At 41.9% G+C, this 23363-nt stretch overlaps 1 long non-coding RNA gene and 1 pseudogene across 1 annotated transcript in view; one reads left to right on the top strand and one right to left on the bottom strand.

The window, feature by feature from the left end:
* Window positions 1–1942: 1942 nt before the first annotated feature.
* The window catches only part of LOC102553927 (uncharacterized), a 38324-nt gene continuing 16903 nt past the window's right edge, over window positions 1943–23363 (top strand). Inside the window, exons 1-2 of the long non-coding RNA XR_005494198.2 lie at window positions 1943–2346; window positions 3380–3441. This is a non-coding gene — a long non-coding RNA (uncharacterized LOC102553927). The remainder of the gene's footprint in view (window positions 2347–3379; window positions 3442–23363) is intronic.
* The window catches only part of LOC120097060 (uncharacterized), a 48071-nt pseudogene continuing 33029 nt past the window's right edge, over window positions 8322–23363 (bottom strand).

Raw genomic sequence — 23363 nt, 5'->3', positions numbered from 1 at the left:
CTCAGGTACACCAACTGCTGCGATGTAAACTTTGCTTCCCTGTTTAAAACTATTGGTTAAATAGAGGTGGCTACAGCCACTAACTGGGGAGGATGGAGGTAAGCAGAGGTTGAGTTACCAGACCAGAGGTCACAGGAAGGAGAAAAGAAGAGGAGAGTAAAGGAGGAGGTCTGAGAGAATAAGAGGTCTCTATCAGATGTGATGGACCAGGAGCATGTGAAGATGACCTCCCACCCCCAGGACAGACTGCTGGAGCAGAAATAACCCAGGCAAGACTCAAACAGCAAGTGTTTGGAGGAACACAGCTGGGGAATTAACAGTCTAGCACATAGACAGATAGATTAGGGGTAATTTGCCCAGTACTTGTGCAAGAGCTGATTAAATAAATCCATAGGACTCTGCCTTGAACAGGCCAGGTCATATTAATAATTGATAGAGATTATTAAAATCCATTTATAAATTTCAGCTTTATATAGCTATAATTTATATATCATAAAATTCACATGTGCACACACACAGAGTGTGCGTTTAATTTTCTGTTGTAAATGGTATTTTCCTATTTTCCATGAAGGGGAACAGTCCAAGTTCCCCAGTAGATGACCCAAACTGAAAATAATATAAAACATTATATTATGTACTATGAATTGTCCTGTATATCATAGCTATAATACAGTTTGATTTACAAAGCAAATCGAGGTAAGAGCTCAATAATGATTTATAGACCTTGTAAAGGTCTATAGACCCTAGCAACCTAACCTTAATATAGATTTCCCCCCTTTCTTATTAAGTCGAGAATTTTCACTTTTTTTACTTAAAGGAAGCACTCTACAGCATGTCTCTGGCAAATTCAAATTTCTAGCAGTGTTGGTCTTTCACTTGGAGATCGTTAAGAGAAATAAGAGGGACTAGACTAGAAGCACTATCATATAGCTACGGTCAGTCTGACAGGCCTGAAGGTTACTAAAGGACAAGTGGGTAGACAGCGTACACGTCATAGACGAGGGATAACTGAACGTGCAGGTAGGGCTTAGGGATCCATCAGAAATTTCAGAATAGCACACAAATTGCAATTTATGGATTGCATTTCTGGAATTTTCTCTCCATACAGTCAAACTTGGCTTGGTTGGTGGGCAACTGAAGTCACAGAAGGAAAACCGAAGATAAGGGAGTGGCCACTGTGTTTGTACATCCACACAATCAATGGGGGAACATTTTTATTGATGGGAAGAAACCTTGTTCCCACGTAACATTCCTTACCCTTCTCTCTCCAACTGTCAACTGTGCAAACAAAACAAAGTAGGAACTAAGTGAAGTAAAATGGGGAAATGAGTGGAGGAGGCCAAGGAAGAGTTGACAGGAAGAGAAAGGAAAAATACAAGCAAAATCCTAAGAGTTTGAGGAGACTATAGATGGGCACATTGGTCACTCCACATCCGTATTGGAGCATCTCTCCTTGTGAACCAGTATAGGTGCACTTCCCAACTGATAGAATGTAGAGTAGGAAACGCATGGTTATCAACTAAAGAGCACACTATCGAAACCTATGTAAACGTCACTTGTCAGAAAATAACCAAAAGGAAAATACACTGCCAGGCCATTGCCATGGTTCTCTGGATTAAAGCCAGAGACTTTCATTACTTAGGCACTGAGATTTTAGCTTCTAGTTGAGGTCCGCAAAGGTGTCTCCCGTCCTGAGTTGTTAATCCGATGTCTCCAACACGTTTCATGACACGGTCAGGAATAATACTGTGTACAGTTCAAGCTTTTAAGGGCAGGAAGATTTCTTATGTTTATACAACGAGCTCCTTCATCAGATCCAACAACTCAGGAAAGATCAGTCCAGGACAAAGGGTCACAGAAAACTGTTCCGGCATCTTACCCTTCCAACCTCACATGTTGAGAGAACACACTGAAGTTAATGTCAGCCCGCCCAAGTTGAGAGATAGTACTCAAATGTTGCCAGCTACGATCAAGCCCCCTCTGTCTAAACGTTTGCACCTTTCTGGACAAAGAAGTCTAATAACTGGAGAGATAAGACAAGAGAAAACATTGAGCAGTAACTTTTCCACAGGCCAGGTTTCCCCAGAGGCAAAAGACAAGGGTGCTGTATTTTCTCAACCCTTGTGATAAGCGCTCCTGGAAGGAAAGAGAGAGAAGGCTGAATAGCTGGAAAAACCTCCACAACATGGTAGAGGTGCATGTAGGTAACAATTGTTTGGGAGAGTTCCCTCAAGGACTCTGTTGCTAGGTGGCTACAAAATACAAACAAACAAGATCGACTACAGAGGAACCGAGTCTCAACACGACTTCTGGGACAAGGAAATCAATAAAATGCCAGCCAGTGAGGTAAGAAGAATAAGCTTAAACATGCGGGGTTTACTCGCATTCTTTTGTGTGTGTGTGTGTGTGTGTGTGTGTGTGTGTGTGTGTGTGTGTGTGTGCTTTTTTTTTAAAGAAATGATTACACAAAGACAGGAACAGTGAAGTGAGAACTCACTAGCGTAGAAAATGGGAGTCCAGGAAGATGAGAGGAAGTTTGTTTTAAAGGCGAGGTTAAAAGAAAAAGGCTGCACCTGTAATACAACTGACTGTGGATTTGCTCCCCTGCGGTTTGTTCTGTGGGATTGCCTTGTGCCTTTGGTCTGTCTGTAGGAAAACTACACTTGGGGAACTGAATCAGATTCCTCACAGCTTTGTCTAAGATCCCAGGCTGATAGATTTGTGAAGAACACTTGCTTGGATGGCTACCTTCTCACTGGAGGCCTCACATCAGTACCCAGTGATACTGCCTTAGACAGCATCTGAGAGAGAGAAATGTGATTCCCAGGCAGCTTGGTCCTCAAGACTTACCTCGGCCATATCCCAACAACCTCCTGAGCGGTAACTCTACCACTCTCTGATGTGAACTAGCTACTTCATCCTAACTAGGATAAATTTATTCTTAGCGATCCCAGTATCAAATAAGCAAACAACCACTGTGGTGGCCTGTCTGGTACAATAGCCTTCTGCTTCTCCTTCTTTCTCAAGGCTCACCACTTCCTGAGTCCTCTTTGCTCACAGTGGCCTAAAGGACTCTTCCTGCCCTGATATGTATGCTCTGTGGGTTGAGTGACAGCCTACCTTGCATGGTTCATTTTATGGGTACATGTCTTATCTCTCCAATCTGACTATAAACTCCTTAAGGTCAGGGACTGAGACACATTTATTCGTGTTTTTATATCCCCAGGGCTTAACATAATGTTCAATAGATGTTTGTTGCTAGTTTTATATGCTTGAAAAAAGGACAGACATTATATCAAAGAAATGGCAGTTGCTAAAACAAATGCAAAGCAATGACTGACACTGGTCCAATTTCAACAGCAGACTTTCCTTTACTCAGGTGTTCTGAGAGCCAAGGTAACAGAGAGATATCATACTACACAACTGCCTTCCAGTATCAAGGTAAGGACTTTATTCCAGCCAAGAGGGAAAAACAGAGTTCCAACACCAACTCTTTTCCTTTGCTATGTGAAGAGGAAATTACATTCATCACTACTGAGAGCACAGTTTTCCCTGGGATCTAGCTGCAAGGGAATCTGGAAACTATAGTCAAAGTAGGCACTCAATCGCATCTCAGCTATGACTCTGTTAATGGGGGGAAGGGAGGGAAAGTGAGTTTGTGGGTGAGAGCCATCCTCACCACAGGCATCCTGTAGACCTTCCTCATCTGCACTAGTCAACTTTTTCAGCTCATGAGAACATGCGTTCCATGCTGTGCTAGAACAAGCCTTCTCTTGTGATGTTGGCACAATCTAGAAACTCGTTGCAATCACAAAAGAAATCTTAATTCTCCCAAGAACCTCACTTTGGAGAATATTTAGCATCACTTTCCCTCTCTCCCACATCTTGCTCTTTATTCTTTTCATAAAAAGAAACCCCCTGTTCCTCTCCATGTAAGGCCAAGTGACATATTTCCCATAGTCTGTGGCAAACGAGGACCAGCTCTGTTGCTGTAGACCAAAGATATTGGAGGTAGGAGGAAAGTCCTCTCGTTATCAGTGCATTAGAGGTCATACCCAAAGTGCTAAGTCAGAAGGGATTTGACTCCCACCTGTGCAGGGCCAGAGCCCCCTGCCAGGAGAACCTCTGCTCTACCTTATGTGACAGTAATTCAATCTGGACACACAGAGGGCAACAAAGAAGGATCAAAAGGAGACTGTACAGGCTGGGGAAATTACTTCATGGTAGACTATAATTTATAGGAGTCTGGGATTGCAGGAGGGAAAGGAATGGACTTCTGCTTAGTCACAGTGAATTTGGAGCATGTGGAAGAGAAACTATGAGAGCATCAAACCATGCCTGGGGGCCTGAAGGCCAAACATTAGAGGAACACAAAGAGTGTGCACACTTGTGGATGCCATGCCTGTCAGCTAAGCACGGGAAAACCAAACAGTATGTGAATGCACAAAGCAGAAAAGCAGGTAGCTGCCCGAGCGAGCTCTCGTTGACTGATTTCAGAAGAAAAATTCAACTTGATTGACTAACCCGCATTGCACCAACAGTAATAAATCCTTTGGGCCAAGCAGAATTCGGTTCAGCTGGAAAGCTGCACTCTGGGCTATCGTTTTGCATACCAAAATATCCATATATCTTGGGAAAGCATCAAACATTATGTTTTTCCTTTCGTAGACTGGAATGTAAAGTACCCACCAGATCCTCCTGGACGGCGCCTGGGTGAATACTGTTCTTCTTATTTCTCTTAAGCTGCTAAATATCTACTTGAGTAAAATTATGGGCTCTTTGCACATGGAGTTTTTTTCCACTTGATTCCTGAACACCAGGGCAATAAATGTGACTCAGAGCCTTCCGTCTAACAAGACAGGTCTACTTCACTCAGTGGAAGAGAGTCCTAACAACAACTATTTCTTTGTGCATTAAACCAGAGGGCTACAGAGGATCAGAAAGACAGCCCCGGGATGGGATATAGCTCAGTTCGCAGAGTGCTCGCCCAGATTTGAACCCTGGTACTGCATAAACCAGATGCCTGGAATCTTAGCACTTAGGAAATGGAGGCTGGAGGACCAGAAATTCCTGATTATTCTCTCACGAGCTAGAGAGCTCAAGGCCAGCTAAGAACCCTAAAAAGAAAAAGAGAAAGAGAGGGAAGAAAAAAATAGGAAAGTCTCCTCATGTCTGTCCAGACCAAAAAAAAAAAAAATTTCGAAGCCACCTGCAGACACTGGAAGTGAAAGTGCCTAAGGGCCCATGGCCTTCAGTCTGACCCAGGGACTGCTTTTCCCAGAATGACTGCTCACTCGATAAAGGCAGAACAACTTCTTTCTCTTTCAATTCTCTTCACCTTCCTGGAGTGTGGGTTTCAAGTTTGTCAGGTGAGCCAGCCATGTGCCCTGTCCAGCAATGCCTGGAAGCCAAAGGGTGCACATGGAGAAAAAGAAAGCGCGCGCGCGCGCACACACACACACACACACACACACACACACACACACACACACACACACACAAATGTTCCTTTATTCAGCTTCACCAACCTTCTCACCACCATAGGACAAACAAACACCAGTGAGACACTAAGGCCAGCCCCTTCTCCTGAGCTCAGAGCTGCCAGGTTACCAGGGAGGCCCTGTGCCAAATTAGAATGCATGAACTTTTAGAGTATAGAAACCAGAGCAGGAATTAAGCTCATATCACTCAAAAAGAGCTGAATGCATATGAAACCAAAGTACACTGTCAGCCACCTCCACTCGCTCCAGGCGCTGATACCTTGATTAGCTATGCAAGAAGCTACCTGCTATTTTAGAATTATATGAAGTCACCTCAGGGTATCTACGAGCTTCTCACGCACAAGGGACTGACTCTCCCCGCCCCACCCCATCCCCCCCTTCTTCTTGGCTTACAGCACAGTTGTGGCCACATCCAGGTAAGTACTATATCACGGATTGTTGCATAAGCTGTCATTAAAGCTCACAGGAGAACCAGTCAGCAAACAATAATGCTTTGCTGCTACGTACCCCCAAGATGAAAAGACCCTGAGAGTTTGGAAGGAGGAGGGTAAACAGGCCCCTAAAAGATTAATGAGCCAAAAGGTTAGTTTAAGAAAAAAAAATTGAAACATAATCAAGTACTTTTGCTGTACCCCACCTTTTTAAAAAGAAATTAGCTTCTTTCCTAAAATAGTAACTAAAGCTATAGGAACAAAAGAGTAGCTCACATGATAGGCATCTACGGGAGAGAGCTGCCAGCACACATAGCATTACGGGCACTGTGCAGTACAACATGTTTCTACCTGAGACACAGATTCTGTTTGGATACTAGACTGCTCAGAAACCTTGCTACATGAAAATGTGATTGTGAACATGAGGGACTGACAGCTCAGCCTTCCACAGCCAAGGTTAACAAGGGCTTCTGTGTGCTTTCCCAAATAAATATCTTGCCACAGCTCACCTTTGACCCGTACAGTCCTTAATCCTTCAGCCTCCAGCTCTGCCTGGGAAGGGTGGAACCATTCTACCTCCTAAGCTGTGCCAAAAAGAGCGCTGAGCACTCAGCAGAGCTTCGACCGAAACCGCCTTAATCACTCACCTTTCATCTTCTCAGATTTCCAGAGTAACGATTCAAACTGACTGTAGACTTCTCAGGGCCCCCCCCCCACACACACACACACATCTCAAGACTTGATTATTCACGTGAGGGGGAAAAAAGTTCCAGATTTCTGTTTCTGCTTATTCAGCCCTCAAGCCTAAGGGCAGCCATCAAAAGGACTTTTGAGAACCCAGGGCTCCCCGCCTGACCTCAACTCAGCTCGTGGCCCCTTACAATAGTCTGCCATGCTTACTGCTGTTCCCATGTAAAGTCTGTAAGTCCAATCTGGCCTGAGGCCTTAATAAAACACTTCCCTTACTCCGCATGCGATTATGAAGCATGCAATTTATATTTCCCGCTGCAAAAATATGTTCTCATGCAAATAAATCCCTTTGACCTGAGGTAACCACATGTACCTTAGAAACGGGAGTCCACTGCTTAGTCAACCAAACGACAACACCATCAACCACCTGCAATTTATTGAGACATGGGTGAACCCAGGCAGGGCAAGCTTCTTGGGACCGTCATAGACAACTGGACCAGAACTACAAAATGAGATTAACTCTTCTCTTTAAGAGCTTATGAAAGTAAAGAAGTTAACTAAAAACCCAGCTTTCACCACTGGGACAAGAGGATTCCCTGGCTGGATAAAAATTCTAAACACAGAGGCCATTTTGGGTGTGTAAGCTATTAAAAAGATGGGCACAAAAGTTTCACCTTTTTTTGCTACCTTTCTTGCAAAATCTCAGATGCTCCACAGTTCAGATCTTAAGTCGAACATTTTAGGGAGGGAGATTAGAAACTGGAGACTCTTCTGGAAAGTTGATGAGTTGTTAGGTGAGGTTCACAGTCCAGAAACACAAAGGTTGAGTAGACCCATAGAGACAGTGGCGATGCAGCCCTTACCCAACCCTTCCCAGTTGCACTCGGATTAGCCGTGTGCAGGAGAAGCAGCAGCATTTTTCTAACACTAGCGATCAGGCTGATCGCCCACCACCATTTCCTCTATCACCATAACCTCAGCACCAGAGAACAAGAGGTCAATGTGTTTGGAATGCTCCCCTTGTCCCCGGAAGCCAACACAACACTTTGCCATTGGCTAGTTGCGTAGGTACTCATCTCACAGATATTCACTCCTAGTGTATGCAGGTCTTCAGTGCAGGCGCCATCACAAGGGAAAACTAAAAGACGAAGGAAGCCGTGGGGGCGAGGGGGAGACTCTATCTCCCTCTCGGAGTAAGTGCGTTCTAATTGCAAACAACTAACTGGCAAGCTGACAACCAAAGACTGCCGTTGACTGTGGTCGAGCCAGAGCATTAAAGGGTTGCAGGAGGCTCCGAAACATTGATTCCTACTCTTGTCTTTAAAATAAAGCACAACAAACAAAAAGTAGGTGTTTCTATAGAGTGTGTGTGTGCATATGCATGATAAATCTCTCACATGCCTCAGCATGTGTGAGGTTCGACGATGATGAGTTTGTGGAATCGGTTCTCTCCTTTACCCTTTATGTGTGTCCCAGGGATTGAACTCAAGCCATTGGGCTTGTGTGGCACAAATCTTTACCCACTGATTCAGTCTGCGGTGTCATTTTCAAAGCTACTTCATTTTCAAACGGACACTGACGAGTGAATCCATTCAAGATTCCAGTCCAGCCCTGAGGTGCAAAGCTCACCATATTATCTGCCCATGTTCCTACTTAGGTCGTCTTTGCATCCCATTTAAAAACAAAGGAGAGCAAAATCTCACGCTTTTCACTTCAGGTTTAATCGGGCAAATATACATTGTTCTTTTTTTCTACAAAGAACAGAGCAACATCATAGATCTGATCAGAGTGTTTTAGTACAAAATCAACAGGCAGGAACTATCTAGGTGAGTCATGAGGAGGTGTAGTGCTGCTCTTAGGCTACCTAAAAAAGAGGGAAAGTTCATTAAAGTTCAGTCTCAGAGAACACAAATCTGAAAACTTACAATGCGTTAAAAGAAGTCAATCTCTCCAGCAGTGTGTTCCCTTAGAATCTGATTTTTGCCAAGACTTCACAAAAACATGATCATACTAGACCTGTCAAGGGGATCAGGTCAGTCATAAAATGGGAATCCTGCCATTCTCTGTTCCCTGTTTATCACACAGCTGCAGGGGCTGAGTTGCAAGGGTTTATTATTTCTGAAGATATGCCCGCACATAAACATGGGCAAGAGAGATTCTCCAAGGTGCCGCTAGTTATAGACAAGGACCCCAGGAGGGTCGATGAGGGACAATGGAGTCTCCCTTTTTCCTCACAGCATTTTCTCCTGTAAGATGTCATTTCCTCCACTTCATACTAATGGGAAAGGACCAGACCAGAGTCTGGAAGGAGAGAAAGCTGCCATTGGGTAAACACATGCTAGCAGACGTCCTTTCTAAAATGGATCGAGTGTCTTTAATCCTGTATCTTGGCCTGCAGAGGACTTACGGCTTTTATTTTCTTTTCTCTCTTTCCTTGTGGGGCTTGCCAAAGTAGACTTCATCTCTGCCTTAAAGCATGCAAACACAGAGTTCTGTATTCCCTGACGAATCAAATCTGTGCCAAGTACAAGCTGTGATGACAAAGTTATGTGGCAAGGAAAGAACAAGGTGATAGAAAGACCAACAGAAGTGCCAGTTTCCTCTCTGCCCCCCAACGGTTGGAGTTTACAAATTAAGAGGTTAATGTCCCTTCCATACCTCACTACTGGCACACTTGTCCCCTGCCCCAACTCTGGCTCTGGTATAACAGAACAATGCCACCTATGTTAAAACTGGTTTGGTTTGTACGGAATTGACATTTGAGGTTCTGATCCACCACCCTTGGCTTCTGCTTCATGATGAGCGACTTAACTACCTGAATCCTCTAACCCTTTCTATCACTCACTATAAACCAGCTGTCAAATTTTGAAGGAGCCAAAGCCTGTGTCTAGCATGTAATGATCTTTGTTTCTAAACTCCATCACTCCCTAATCAACCCCCTCCACCTCATCCACCCTGCCATTTGCCTTTTAGGGATTCATTCACCCGTACCTCGGTTTGTCATGATATGAATTCATAGATTGGAAGCGGCCTGTTCTTGTCATTCTCATACCCACAGTTACCACAGTTACAGTTCTAAATTTCTCCTGGTATCCTTGATAGGCTCTCTGAGTTGCAAAGCTACCCAAAGAGCATCCTTTTGGATATCATCATAGACGATTTCACCACCTCTCTTCCCTTATGCCTTGTCTTTCTGTGTGGAGTGGAGTGTTGTCCATTGCCAGGAGTCATGTTGTCTGCTTTACTTTTCCTACCAAAGTACTTTCCAGTTCTTAATCTACCTCTTATTAAGCACATCGACACACAACACACATCAAAAACACAGTATTTGTAGAGTATCTACACTACTTCTGCCAAGAAGTATTTGTGACTTTTGGGATACACGGAATACGTTGCCAGGAAAAAAAGAAAGAAAGAAAGATCCTTACACTGTAGCATTCACATGTTGGGTTTTAGGTGATATCTCATACTGATAGAGGTGGTAGTGATGACAACGACGATGACGACGACAACAATGGTGATGACAATGACAATAAATAAGCAATGTTGACATCTTGGGAACTGAAAAAAGCAAAAGTGGAAAATGCAACTGTAAAAAAAATAAGACCATTGGGAACTTCCATTGCAACTCAGGTTGTAGTGTACCACGCTCCGTGCTTCAAGTTCACTTCTCTGTGGTGCTTCTCCTTAGATGCATGCAGTCAACCTTGGTTTCAAAAACCTCACACCTACTGACAAATAAGTCTCAAACTTATTTCTCTTGATAACCCTAAACGCATATATCTAATTCTCTACTGAAACCCCACACCCTTGGCTTGTTGAGCAGTGGCAGCAAACAGCGATTGATGAAGTTTCAAACAAAAGCATAATACCCACTGAAAGATGAAGGTCGAGCTCAAAATGGCTTCATGGATGCTAAAAGCATGATCCAAAGACCATGATCTTGTTTTCAAGGAGATATTAACTGGCCTAATTCTACATAAATTGTGAATGGGGACCCAGTAAATTCTCTTTTTGTTCTGAAATAGTTTTTACTTTGTAGAAATGTTGCAACCCACATATAGAAAGAGTTCCCATAAGCCCTTCACACAGTTTTCCCCAGTGTTAGCTTATACACCCATTAGATAATGTTCATAAACATAAATTACAGATTGTATTTGGCTTTTCTCGGGTTTCAGTTCATATATACATTCCTCCTGTTTTCCCCAATGTCCTTCTCGAGTGCCTGTTTCTCTTCTAGGAGCTCATAGAGATTGTAGCGGTTGTATTCTTGGTTTCCTCTAATCTGTTTACACAGATGATCAGTGTTTCCTTGTCATAGGACTGAATGACTAACAGGTATTTTCTAAAATGTTCTGTATCTTAGATTTATCTGATATTTTCTCATGATATTGTATAGCATTTTTAGCAAGAATATTATAGAAAAATGTACATCTTCTTTGTAACAGAGAAAAGCAAAAGTGGAAAACACAACTGTAAAAAAAATAGGTCTTCAGTACAACTTACCAGACTATGTCGCTACACTTATTAAATACTAATACTGGCTTCTAATATTTCTTGACAAATTAAAATGTGAGGAACGGGAGAGTAAGATGAGTCAATAATGAGTTCAAGGATTTCATTATGGGACACTGGGCTTATGAATTTATCAATTGTGATGGATGCAAGCTAGGGGAAGAGAGGTATTCACATTTGAAAACACCAACATGGGATCTATAGGCTACTCAAGAGCACCTCCCAGTATGGAACTGGATATATAGCTTTAGGATTTAGAAGACAGGTTTTAAAGTAAAGTAAATTTAGGAACAGTTAGCATGTATAAGGTTTCCAAAACTGAGACTAAGTGTTCTCACCAAAGGGGAAATAAAAGAGAGAAGTGAAGATACATGCTGTGCCCTGGGACCTTACAACAGAACAACACTGGAGAGAGGAGAAGAAACCACAAACAATATTAAGGATGGCAATCACTGTGCTGGTGAAATGGCTCAGTAGGTGAAGGCACTTGCTTCCAGTCTGATCTATGATGTGATCTCTGAGACTCACATAGTAGGAGACACCAACTTGGGCAACTTGTCTTCTGACTTCCATGTATACCATAGCCTACATGAACACACACACACACACACACACACACACACACACACACACACACACACACCTCTGAATCAAATAAATGTCATTTAAAAGACAAATAGCAATCTCTAAGGGAACAAAAAAACCCTTTTAGATGATATTTTTCTATTATTGAAAATAGATTGTTTTTGTAAAATATGTTCTGATTATGGTTCCTCCTCCCCTAATTCCTCCAAGATTCTCTCCACCCCCTCCTCCCATCGGAATCCTTTCTGTCTCTCAGTAGACAGCAAATAAACATCCAGGGGATAATACTAAAATAAAACAAGATAAAACAAAACCAAACAAATTTGGATAGGACAAAACAAACAGGCAACAGAAAAGAATCAAAGGCACAAAAACACACATGGTTGCAGAAACACACATGTTCACACACACACACACACACACACACACACACACACACACACATACAGAGGCACTTCATAAAAACTCAAAACTGGAAGCTATAACATATAACATATAACAAAGACAAAGGACCTGTAAAAAGTCCTGGCAAACTTTATGGTACAAAGAACTTAGTATTTCTCTCTCTCTCTCTCTCTCTCTCTCTCTCTCTCTCTCTCTCTCTCTCTCTCTCTCTCTCTCTCTCATGTCTATTCCCAACTACTGCAGAAAAAGGTTTCTCTGGTGATGGCTGAGCACGACACTGATCTATGAGTACAGCAGAATGTTGTTAGAAGTCATCTTAGGGCCTTGTGCATTTAGCAGAACAGTAGTATTTGGTTCTTCCCTAGCTTCTTTGTCTGTCTGACCTCAGGTTCTTGGCCAGCTGATCAGTGTTTTGGGATGGGTTGCATCTCATATAGCGCACCTTAAATCCAGCCAGATATTGATTGGAACTCTGAGGAAGATTGTAAAGCCAGAGATGGGGGATACTAAGGAAACCAGGCCTTCTAACCACAGCAGGACCGATACACACATGAACTCACAGAGACCATGGCAGCATGGGTCTGCACCAGATGCAGTCCTGGTTCTGAGAGAAGAAATAGGCACAATCCCCTATCCCCAACCCAAATGTTATCTCTAATTGATAACCATTTACAATCAAAAATGGGTTTTATCCAATGGGATCTCACTGGGGATATAAATCACTTATGGGCAGGTCCCTACCTGTTAGCTGATTTTTACAAATTTTTTTCCCTCTCTACCTTTATTTCATAGCCAAAACTGCTTCCATGCTCTTAATATTGTCCACTTCTTTAGAACGAAGCTTCTAGATGCAAGGCAGGTTTTAAATGTTTCCAATTTATATGTATTAAGCTAAGTAGGTGAGGAAATCCCTATAAATTATTCTGCATGGTGTCTAAGATAAGTGTCAGCTCTTAGGGTCTGTATTAGGTTTTCTTCTCCTGGAGACCAACATCATCTTAATAGCTCAGGTGGTTTTGTTTCTGAGTCTCAAACTGCATTTGTGCATCTCTGGTGTTCCACAAATGCCTTTGAATGAGCATAGCATGTTTCCCAGGTGACCCTTTGGATGTTGCATGGCCTTTTATGTGTCAACTTGACACCAGATAGAGTCATCAGAGAGGAAGGAGCCTCAGTAGAGAAAATGCTTACATAAGATCTAGCTCTAAGGCATTTTCTTAATTAGTGACCAATAAGAAAAGGACCAGTCCATTGTGGGTGGTGCCATCCCTGGGCTGGTGACACTGGCTTCTATAAGAAGTAGGCTGAACAAGCCAGGGTAAGTAATCCAGTAAGCAGCACCCTCCAGGGCCTCTGCATCAGCTCCTACCTCAGCGGGTGGGGAGGGGAGTCCTTCCCTGATTGAGTTCCTGCCTTGACTTCCTTTGATGATGAACAGTAATGTGGAAATGTAATCTGTTCCTCCCAATTTTTGGTCATGGTGTTATGTTTCAGCATTAGAAAGCCTAACTAAGACAGATTTTTTTCTACTCTGTGCCTTGAATAGAGAAATACTTCCATAGCTTCAGGCCTATTCTTGTCTAGAACTTCTTCTCAATGAATATATTTTGTTCAAGAATTCATTGACCGGGGTTGGGGATTTAGGGGTTGGGGATTTAGCTCAGTGGTAGAGCGCTTGCCTAGCAAGCACAAGGCCCTGGGTTCGGTCCCCAGCTCTGAAAAAAAAAAGAAAAGAAAAGAAAAAGAATTCATTGACCAAGCAGAAATCTCCCATTAATAACAAATCTCTCAAGATTAGAATCCAACTATGGATGCAAGGACATACAGGGCCCTTTGCACAATTTCCTTTTTCCCCTAGATAGTTGTATTTATAAAAATCCTTTAAACCATAGAAACTGTATTATGTTCTATGGAGTGCATATGTAATAATACAGGAAAATAATTAGAAATGTGTTGCCATACCAAAACAAACCACAGCCATTGCCGAGATTACTAAAGGCAGTTTGAAAATGCCAAAACACAAGAGGACTCACTGAGTACCCAATCTGTTCAGACCTATCCAGTATGTGCTGTGTTAAATCTATTGCAGTTTTGTGGGTAGTAATATAGGCAATATTAAACAATTTATAGGCAGTGAATGTACGTAGCAGAGGATGGGAAGGAGCACTGTGAAATGTCTTCTAGACACACGACATACCCGGTGTACACATCAACTCACAACAGCTGTGCTTCCCTGTCTAAGACCGACACAAGATCAAGCTAGTTAAAGTTCCAGCATGTGTCTGCATGGGGGTGCGGGGGAAGGTCCCTAAGCCCCATCACTAAAATGGAAGCTATTGACACTTGTTGGCTGATGAGGGAGAAGGCATTCTCTTTTAGAAGTGTGCCTGCTGGTAGACTGCTGATGCCTCTGTGAATGGCCCCACACCCATGTGTCTATTTGAGCATTAAGAGTTGGACTCAAGTTGATTAATACAGTTGTTGTAATTGTTGTTGTTGTTTTTCTTGTTGTTGAAGATGTGAAGTTGGGAGAGGGACAGGTTGGGTTATCCTGGAGTTGGAGGGAGATAGCTGAGAATGAATATGATCCAAATATAATGTGTACATGCATGAATGTTTCAAGGAAGAAATAAAATACATTACTTTTAAAGATTTTTATGGAGCAAACAGAGTCTGAGTTTCTCTGATTAGATGAATGCTCTTCTCATGGCACCGTGCTTGGGACAAAAGAAGACTTTACTATAACTAGGAGAGAGTGAGCTTTGTTTTCCTAGAAAAACAAGAACCTAAAAACTCTGTTCTTGCCACACAGACAGACTTCTAGAAGGATCGAGTATGGTGCTCTTTGTGCTGTTTACTTTGACCTGAATTTAATAGAGACCTTCAACAAGTCATTAAACCAGACATTCATGGCACATCTCTGTGCTCTCCTCCAAAGTCAGTGTTGTGAATTTGCCTGTTTCCAGTGTTGTGTCCTTGGCCAGTGGTGCAGTTTTTACTCCCTTGAGTGAGGGGGCTAGGAAAATATTAAAGAAATCTATAGTGCCAATGCTCCAATCCTTTCTATTAGAGCAATGGTTCTGGAGTCCAGCCAATAAGGTCATTAGCTAGTTTTGTTTTCTTCAGTTCCTGTGTACCATTTGAGAGAGAGAGAGAGAGAGAGAGAGAGAGAGAGAGAGAGAGAGAGAGAGAGAATTAACATATATCACAGACTTTATCTGCATCAGAAAGGCAATTTCTGTTGTCACCCCATCTGTAGGCATTTGGAGTTCAATTTGCTATAACTTCTCTGTCTATGTTACTTGACAACACCAGAATTCTTATCGTTAATCATGACCCGGGGGCACTGCATATAATCATTAAATGTATTCACTAAACCATACTTACTAGGGCAGAAAATTGGAATAACATACTTCAGAAAGATTTTGCACAGGGGATGAAATTAAAAATGATTTTCTCGCTAATTAAGTCGGTTTTACTTATCACACCAATGCAGTTTGTGATGGAAGATTCCATAAAGTGCCGTGTGTTTACATTCAGTTTCATGAACATTCATTTAGTACCAGGTATGTTGATGGTTGTCACTGGTACAGGGACTATGAATATAAAATAAATATGAAATAACGCTGTCATTTGGGAAAGGGGTCAATAAAATACAGAACAGAGGAGAAGGCCATGTTATGTTTGCACGATCCATAATCTAAGAACTGTTATAAGGTTTTGAATAGTTGTATGAAAAGATATAACATGAAAGTGATATTACATTCAAATGTTTATATTGTACATTTTTGTGAAACTGAGATTTTTCATGTTTTTTTAAACAAATATTTACTTTTTTTGTTTTTGTGTATGAATGCTTTTATTGTGATGACTGGGTTTAGAGGGTGACAGAATAGGATCTATTTGGCCTACAAGGTCCTGTAAGGAAAAGGTTGCATACACTTGTTTTAGGATCTCATAATCTAAAATAGGATACATGGACAAGGATTTCATTTTCATGGGAATGACTGGTGCTTTCATAGACTTATAGTAATAATGGGAGAGCGGTTTCATTTGGAGAAATCTGAGGTTATTGAGCATTTTAATAACAATGAAGACAAAGGGGGTGGGGAAAGGATTTTATGCCAGGATGTGGAGAATGGGCCTAGAGCATGAGGACAGAGAATAACAGACATCTACTGGAGTAGGTAGACAGAGACATGTACAAACATCGAACTGTAAAAACATCTCATTGAACTGGCTACTAAATATGGGGCGGGGAGAGTGAGGAAGTGGGAAAGATATTGAACTAAGCAGTGGAGAAAACATCCTCTGAGCAAGTCTTGGTTTACTGCACACCAAGCACCAGGCTCAGGGAAGATCTTGGGTTCAACGCCCTCCACATCGGCACCTGCTCTCTTTCCTAAACATGGCTTAAAAGTTGATGGTGCTGCTGTTGGATTCTAAGACAGCCACAACCTCTTATCTTTCTCCGTTCTGCCCCAAGATGGGAGGCAATAACTGACTGCTGGAAGACAATAAATATTTTCTGAATGAATTAATTAAGTAATGCCAAGAGGCAAGACAGGAGATGAAAAGACACAGGTTTGTATGATTTGCTCTTTCCCCGTCCCCAGTCAGTGAGTTTAAGACAACATACTTTATGGTAAATGGGAGGCTTGAATACACGGAGAGTAGAAAATACCCTAAAACACACACTCAGTGCTCACTTGAGAGACACTGATGCCATTAAGTGTCAACACCATAGAGGCAAGTGAGAGACAATGAAACCAGTGACAACATTCCAGTTAATTGGCTTTACTAGAGTACTCAGCTGCTTCCCTTGCTAAGTGCTAAAACAAACCTGTTTAATTGAGCAAACGCTGCACAATTAAACAACCTTCACAGGGTAGGTTCCTATGTCATTCAAATGACTTAGTGGCCACAGTCTTTCCAAATCTGTAAAAGAAGGAAAGAAAGAACAAGCAATAATTCCATAGCAAAACTCTGTTACTTGACATCGTGTGTCACATAGAACTACAATGAAAGGAAACTATACGTTGCTTTAGAATCCAACATTAGCACCATCAAATTTTAAATTGTGTTTAGGAAAGAACACAATAAAGGGAGGGGCTTGAACCTAGGATTATGTCTAAATCTGATGTTAAGTATTCAGCGAGTCAAAAATATCAGTTGTACCTACCTCAAGTCTGTGCGTAGACTCATTGCAGACTGAAACCATTGGAAAGTGTAACAGAGTATCCATGGTCCACGGCAACGTGGGTTGAAACTGCATTGCAAGTTAGTGGGGTTAGTTCTTCCCTGTGCTTCTGCACATACCTAAAATACACTTGCTCTATTTTGCATTAGTTGTGTTCTTTTCATTTTTAAAAGTATTACATTATTGGGGGAGGGGAGTATTGTGACTGTGTTTGTTTGGGGGAGACAGATAACCCATGGGTATCAGTTTTTTCCTTTTACTACGTGGTTCCGGGGGTTCAGATTCTGTTTGTCAGATTGGGTAGTAGGCACCTTCACTCACTGAGCCATCTTGCCGGGGTATAAGTCATATTTTAATAAATGTGGCCATGGGGTGTTTGTGAAACACTGTGGTGTACACGAAGCACATTTTGACACTTTCATTTGTTCCTGTACCCTGTCTTGTACATTTTCAAGAGAAGGATATTGTTGAATATTTCTCTAAAGCTTGTTTGACCACTAAGTAATTTTACTCAAAGTATTAGAATAAGTCCACCATGAAATTCACTTTTGAAAACAATATATTAGTTATCTCTATGAGTCACCTAGTTTTGCAAACAATTTTAAAAGCTACTTATTTGTGGATCATGATCAAATTGGTATATTGAGTCAAGCTCTTTGTGTCCTGGGCTGTGTTCTGTAGAACATTGCCATTGGAGACCTGAGTGTCTTGTCTATTAAAAATTCACCCAACATTTCCCTTCATGGCTCTTTCCACTGGATATACACTACACACATACTGATGCACTCCCCATATGTATTCCTCCATTCAGAACGCAGGACCATCAAATGACTGGTTGTTTAAACAGGCAATCTGTGAAGAAGCTTCGAGGTGCCTTTCTCCCTTAATGTCCATTACCATTTACCAAATCCTGATATGATTACCTTGGAATTGCCTCCTAGTTCAATGACCTTCTCATTAGCTCCCTCACTTTGTTCCAAGCAGCGGCCTCTAAGACATTTCTATGGCTCTAGTCTTACTTCTTTCTAAAGCATTCCCCACAGCGGGGAAGAAAGGTCCTCACGTTTGCTTGTGTAAGAACACACTTGAAGGTCTTCAGGGACCTATTGTGATATCAGGATGAACTGGAGATTTCTATCTGCCTTTGAGATCCCTGCTGCTTTTGCTGTGTTTTTAATTTGATCACTTTCAGCCCTTACTAAGCTTCTGCTGTGCCCTGGAGTACTGATAGCATTACCTCCCTACAATACCCATTCTGGACTCTCTGTCTCATTCCTCCTCATTCCTCTCATGTCCCCGTTCCTCTGGTCTCTCCATTCTTCTGCCCTGCCTTCTCAATGCCTTACTCCTGCCCATTCATTCCATTTTCACCTAAGCACCCATTCATTGTTCAAGGCTACCTTCCGTGATGCTCTGACAAAGTCAGATGAGAGTAACACATCCCTCATGACCTCCTGTACCTGACAACTCAGCAAACACCATCACCATAGCTGGCTGTGTTCTATCCATTTCTTCAGACAGCTTGTCCGTCTGATTCCTGGCTCTATTGTCAAGGTTCATCTAGCATAATGGCTGCTGGAGAGCAGATGCCCAATGACAGTGGAGTAGTTTGGTGATTGCTGAAAGCCCTTTTGGCTCTGAAGTTTCTATCTTCAGGAGTTAACCAGCTCAGCTGAATGCTACAGTCAATTTAGCATAGAAAAGGCTAAAACGCTTCCCAACTTGGAATGACAGAATGTAACCTAATGTGATTTACCAATAAAACCTATGTTCTTACATGCATATTTTAAGCTCCAATATATTGCCAGTAAACAAGGCAAATATTGAATTCAAAGCAAAGTATTTAAAGATTGCCCTAAAAGTGATATTCATTAAATCAATTACAAAAATGAAAACCTTATCTCAATTAGAAAGTAAGTAAATGCCAGCAGCTAAGCACAAAGAAACAATGGACGATTCCATCCACATAAAGCCACAAAGGAGGCAAAGTCATGCTGTCATAGCAAAATTAAAAAAGTGGTTGCTTCAGTAAAGATTGGCTAGAAAGGGACTTTCCATCGGGAAGCCTGTGCAGTTCGATGTACTGTTATAAGGATTTAAGCAATTGTCAAGCTGGACAACACTGAGACACTTCTGGCGCACTTTATTTAAGCTATGCTTTAATAGCATGCTGTGTCAGTGACTTGATAGCAGTTGCTGTGGTTCGACTGGGAACTGTCCACTCTAGCCTCATGGGTTTGAATACTTGACACCCATTTGCTGGCACCATTCTGGGAAGGCCATTGAATCCTTAGGAAAGCGGAGTCTTGCCAGAGGAAGTGTGTTACTTGGGGGGAGGCAGAGTGCATGAGATTTGATAACCACCTTCCATTGCTTACCCAGTCTTTTACATACGGACATTGGGCATGATGTGCCATTAGGTGCCAGCCACCATGTCTTCCCCACCGCGATGGAACTGTTTCCCTTCTTAAATTATAAACTCTCTCTCTTTTAAGTTGCTTTTTATCAGGTATTTGGTCACAGCAACAAGAAAAATAACTAGAATAGCACATGATTCAGATGCCTGTGAAGAAAGACTTTGCTTCTGAGTCTCTAATGTAAATCACTCCTCAACTGAACGTTCTGATTAATGGGGCCAATGACTGACCCAAAGCTGTGCTGTCAGGAATCCATGATGTTCTCCTGGGTGAGAAGGCTGGTAAGACTCAAACAGGTCAGCTCAGTGCATACCGAATGCAAAGGAAACAAGCACATGAATTTCCACAAGATTACTTAAAGGAGATAAAAAGGCAAATATTTCATCTCCAAAGCAAAATGTAAGTTACCTCGAAAATCACAGGGTGAGGCCCCTTGCACCAAGTACCAGGAGGAAAATTTATGGGTTACAGAAAGAATTTCACATTTATATACCTTATTATCTTCCATTGCTCATTTCACCAAATACCACAATTGAGGGTTTTGTTACAGCCTAATCAGGTTCACATTATATTCTTGTCCTTTTGCTTTTTAAACATAATGGCTTTGTTTAGAAGAACTCAAAATATAGAAAAACATTCAAGTTAGTTCCGAAATGTCGTAGATTTGCTTCTTACATGCAAAGCAACACTGAAGTTGGAAAAGTAGCTACTAAAAAATGGGAGTTAAAAGCCACGCTTGGTGGTACAACCCTTCGTGCCCAGCAGTCAAGAGGCTGACCTGGCAGGACAGCAGTTCCAGCCTAGGCTGGGTTGCCTTGTCAAACTTTACGGTGAGTTGTGGGGAAGGGCATGGAAAAACGGGTGTTTATTTTCTGTGTCACTTAAGATAATCTGAAGTAGTACGTTCTTGCTCCTGCCTGAGAAAGCCCAGAAGGCTACCGGAAGAGATGAGTAAAGTGGTTGCTTCCCTGGCACTGCATTACACTGTTTCTTAGTCCATAGCATCCCAACACTAGAAGGGAATCTGACACATTAATATTAAGTTATTGTTAGACAACAACATTTAATAAATGAGTAAGCCGTAGGCATCAATAAATATATTTGTAGTAAAATGATACAATAGCATATTAGGTGTAATAAACAGACTGATTTGTTATTTTAAAGACAGACAGTCTTCAAACTAATAGAAGAAAAACTAGGGAAGCATCTGGAACACATGGGCACTGGAAAAAATTTCCTGAACAAAACACCAATGGCTTATGCTCTAAGATCAAGAATCGACAAATGGGATCTCATAAAACTGCAAAGCTTCTGTAAGGCAAAGGACACTGTGGTTAGGACAAAACGGCAACCAACAGATTGGGAAAAGATCTTTACCAATCCTACAACAGATAGAGGCCTTATATCCAAAATATACAAAGAACTCAAGAAGTTAGACCGCAGGGAAACAAATAACCCTATTAAAAAATGGGGTTCAGAGCTAAACAAAGAATTCACAGCTGAGGAATGCCGAATGGCTGAGAAACACCTAAAGAAATGTTCAACATCTTTAGTCATAAGGGAAATGCAAATCAAAACAACCCTGAGATTTCACCTCACACCAGTGAGAATGGCTAAGATCAAAAACTCAGGTGACAGCAGATGCTGGCGAGGATGTGGAGGAAGAGGAACACTCCTCCATTGTTGGTGGGATTGCAGACTGGTACAACCATTCTGGAAATCAGTCTGGAGGTTCCTCAGAAAATTGGACATTGAACTGCCTGAGGATCCAGCTATACCTCTCTTGGGCATATACCCAAAAGATGCCCCAACATATAAAAAAGACACGTGCCCCACTATGTTCATTGCAGCCTTATTTATAATAGCCAGAAGCTGGAAAGAACCCAGATGCCCTTCAACAGAGGAATGGATACAGAAAATGTGGTACATCTACACAATGGAATATTACTCAGCTATCAAAAACAATGACTTTATGAAATTCGTGGGCAAATGGTTGGAACTGGAAAATATCATCCTGAGTGAGCTAACCCAATCACAGAAAGACATACATGGTATGCACTCATTGATAAGTGGCTATTAGCCCAAATGCTTGAATTACCCTAGATGCCTAGAACAAATGAAACTCAAGACAGATGATCAAAATGTGAATGCTTCACTCCTTCTTTAAAAGGGGAACAAGAATACCCTTGGCAGGGAAGAGAGAGGCAAAGATTAAAACAGAGACTGAAGGAACACCCATTCAGAGCCTGCCCCACATGTGGCCCATACATATACAGCCACCCAATTAGACAAGATGGATGAAGCAAAGAAGTGAAGACCGACAGGAGCCGGATGTAGATCGCTCCTGAGAGACACAGCCAGAATACAGCAAATACAGAGGCGAATGCCAGCAGCAAACCACTGAACTGAGAATAGGACCCCCGTTGAAGGAATCAGAGAAAGAACTGGAAGAGCTTGAAGGGGCTCGAGACCCCATATGTACAACAATGCCAAGCAACCAGAGCTTCCAGGGACTAAGCCACTACCTAAAGACTATACATGGACTGACCCTGGACTCTGACCCCATAGGTAGCAATGAATATCCTAGTAAGAGCACCAGTGGAAGGGGAAGCCCTGGGTCCTGCTAAGACTGAACCCCCAGTGAACGTGATTGTTGGGGGGAGGGCGGCAATGGGGGGAGGGTTGGGTGGGGAACACCCATAAGGAAGGGGAGAGGGGAGGGGAATGTTTGCCCGGAAACCGGGAAAGGGAATAACACTCGAAATGTATATAAGAAATACTCAAGTTAATAAAAAAAAAAAAAAGACAGACAGTCGTAACATAAATTATAATGAGATAAGGTAAAAAGAAGCAATGGCTGAAATTTTTCTGAAAAAGAGACACCAACTCTTGGATGTAAGAAGTTCCATAAATGCCAGGCATAGCAAATAAAAAAATTCTCTACCCTGATGCATCAGAATTAAGCTACAGAATACCAAGGACAATGGGAAAACCCTAATACCAGCAAAAAAAAAAATCATATCAAACAGAATCCTATAAAGCAGGTATCACCTGGCTTTGTTTTTGTTTTTTTCCCGTCACCTACAGAAAAGTGGCAATTACCCTAACTGCTCACTTATCCAGGCACTAATGGAAGCAAGAAAGCAAAGTGAGAAGCTAAGCTAGAGTTTCTACTGAGGCATTTAAGACATTTCCAGATACAGAAAACACCAGGAAATCTTCTCCGATAAACCTACTATTGTGCGATTTGAGAAGCTGCTCCTCGGAGATAAAAACAAAACACCTAACTGAAGCTGTGAAGCACGAGAATAAATCATAAACAGAGTTTACTACCACAAGGAAACAACCCTTTTCCATTGAACAGACCCAATGTATTGTTAATTTAGTCACACGCTTTATTAATTTCTTCCCTAACATTTCTAATTTCTTGCTGTCTACTGCTTTGAGTTTGAATTGCAGTTTTACTTCTGTCTTTTTCTTTTTTTTTTCTATCCCCCTTAGGACTCTGAGATGTAGAATTATGTCACTCGTTTGTGATCTTCTGCTGTAATACTATTTTACGGTTCCTGGTAGGCTGTGCTTTCATTTTCATTTAAATCTAAGAATTTTTAAATTTCCT

Source organism: Rattus norvegicus, chromosome 15 (genome assembly GCF_036323735.1).
Source record: "Rattus norvegicus strain BN/NHsdMcwi chromosome 15, GRCr8, whole genome shotgun sequence".
NCBI lineage: Eukaryota > Metazoa > Chordata > Mammalia > Rodentia > Muridae > Rattus > Rattus norvegicus.
Note: the sequence above shows the minus strand (reverse complement) of the source record. Positions and strands in the feature narration are given on the sequence as shown.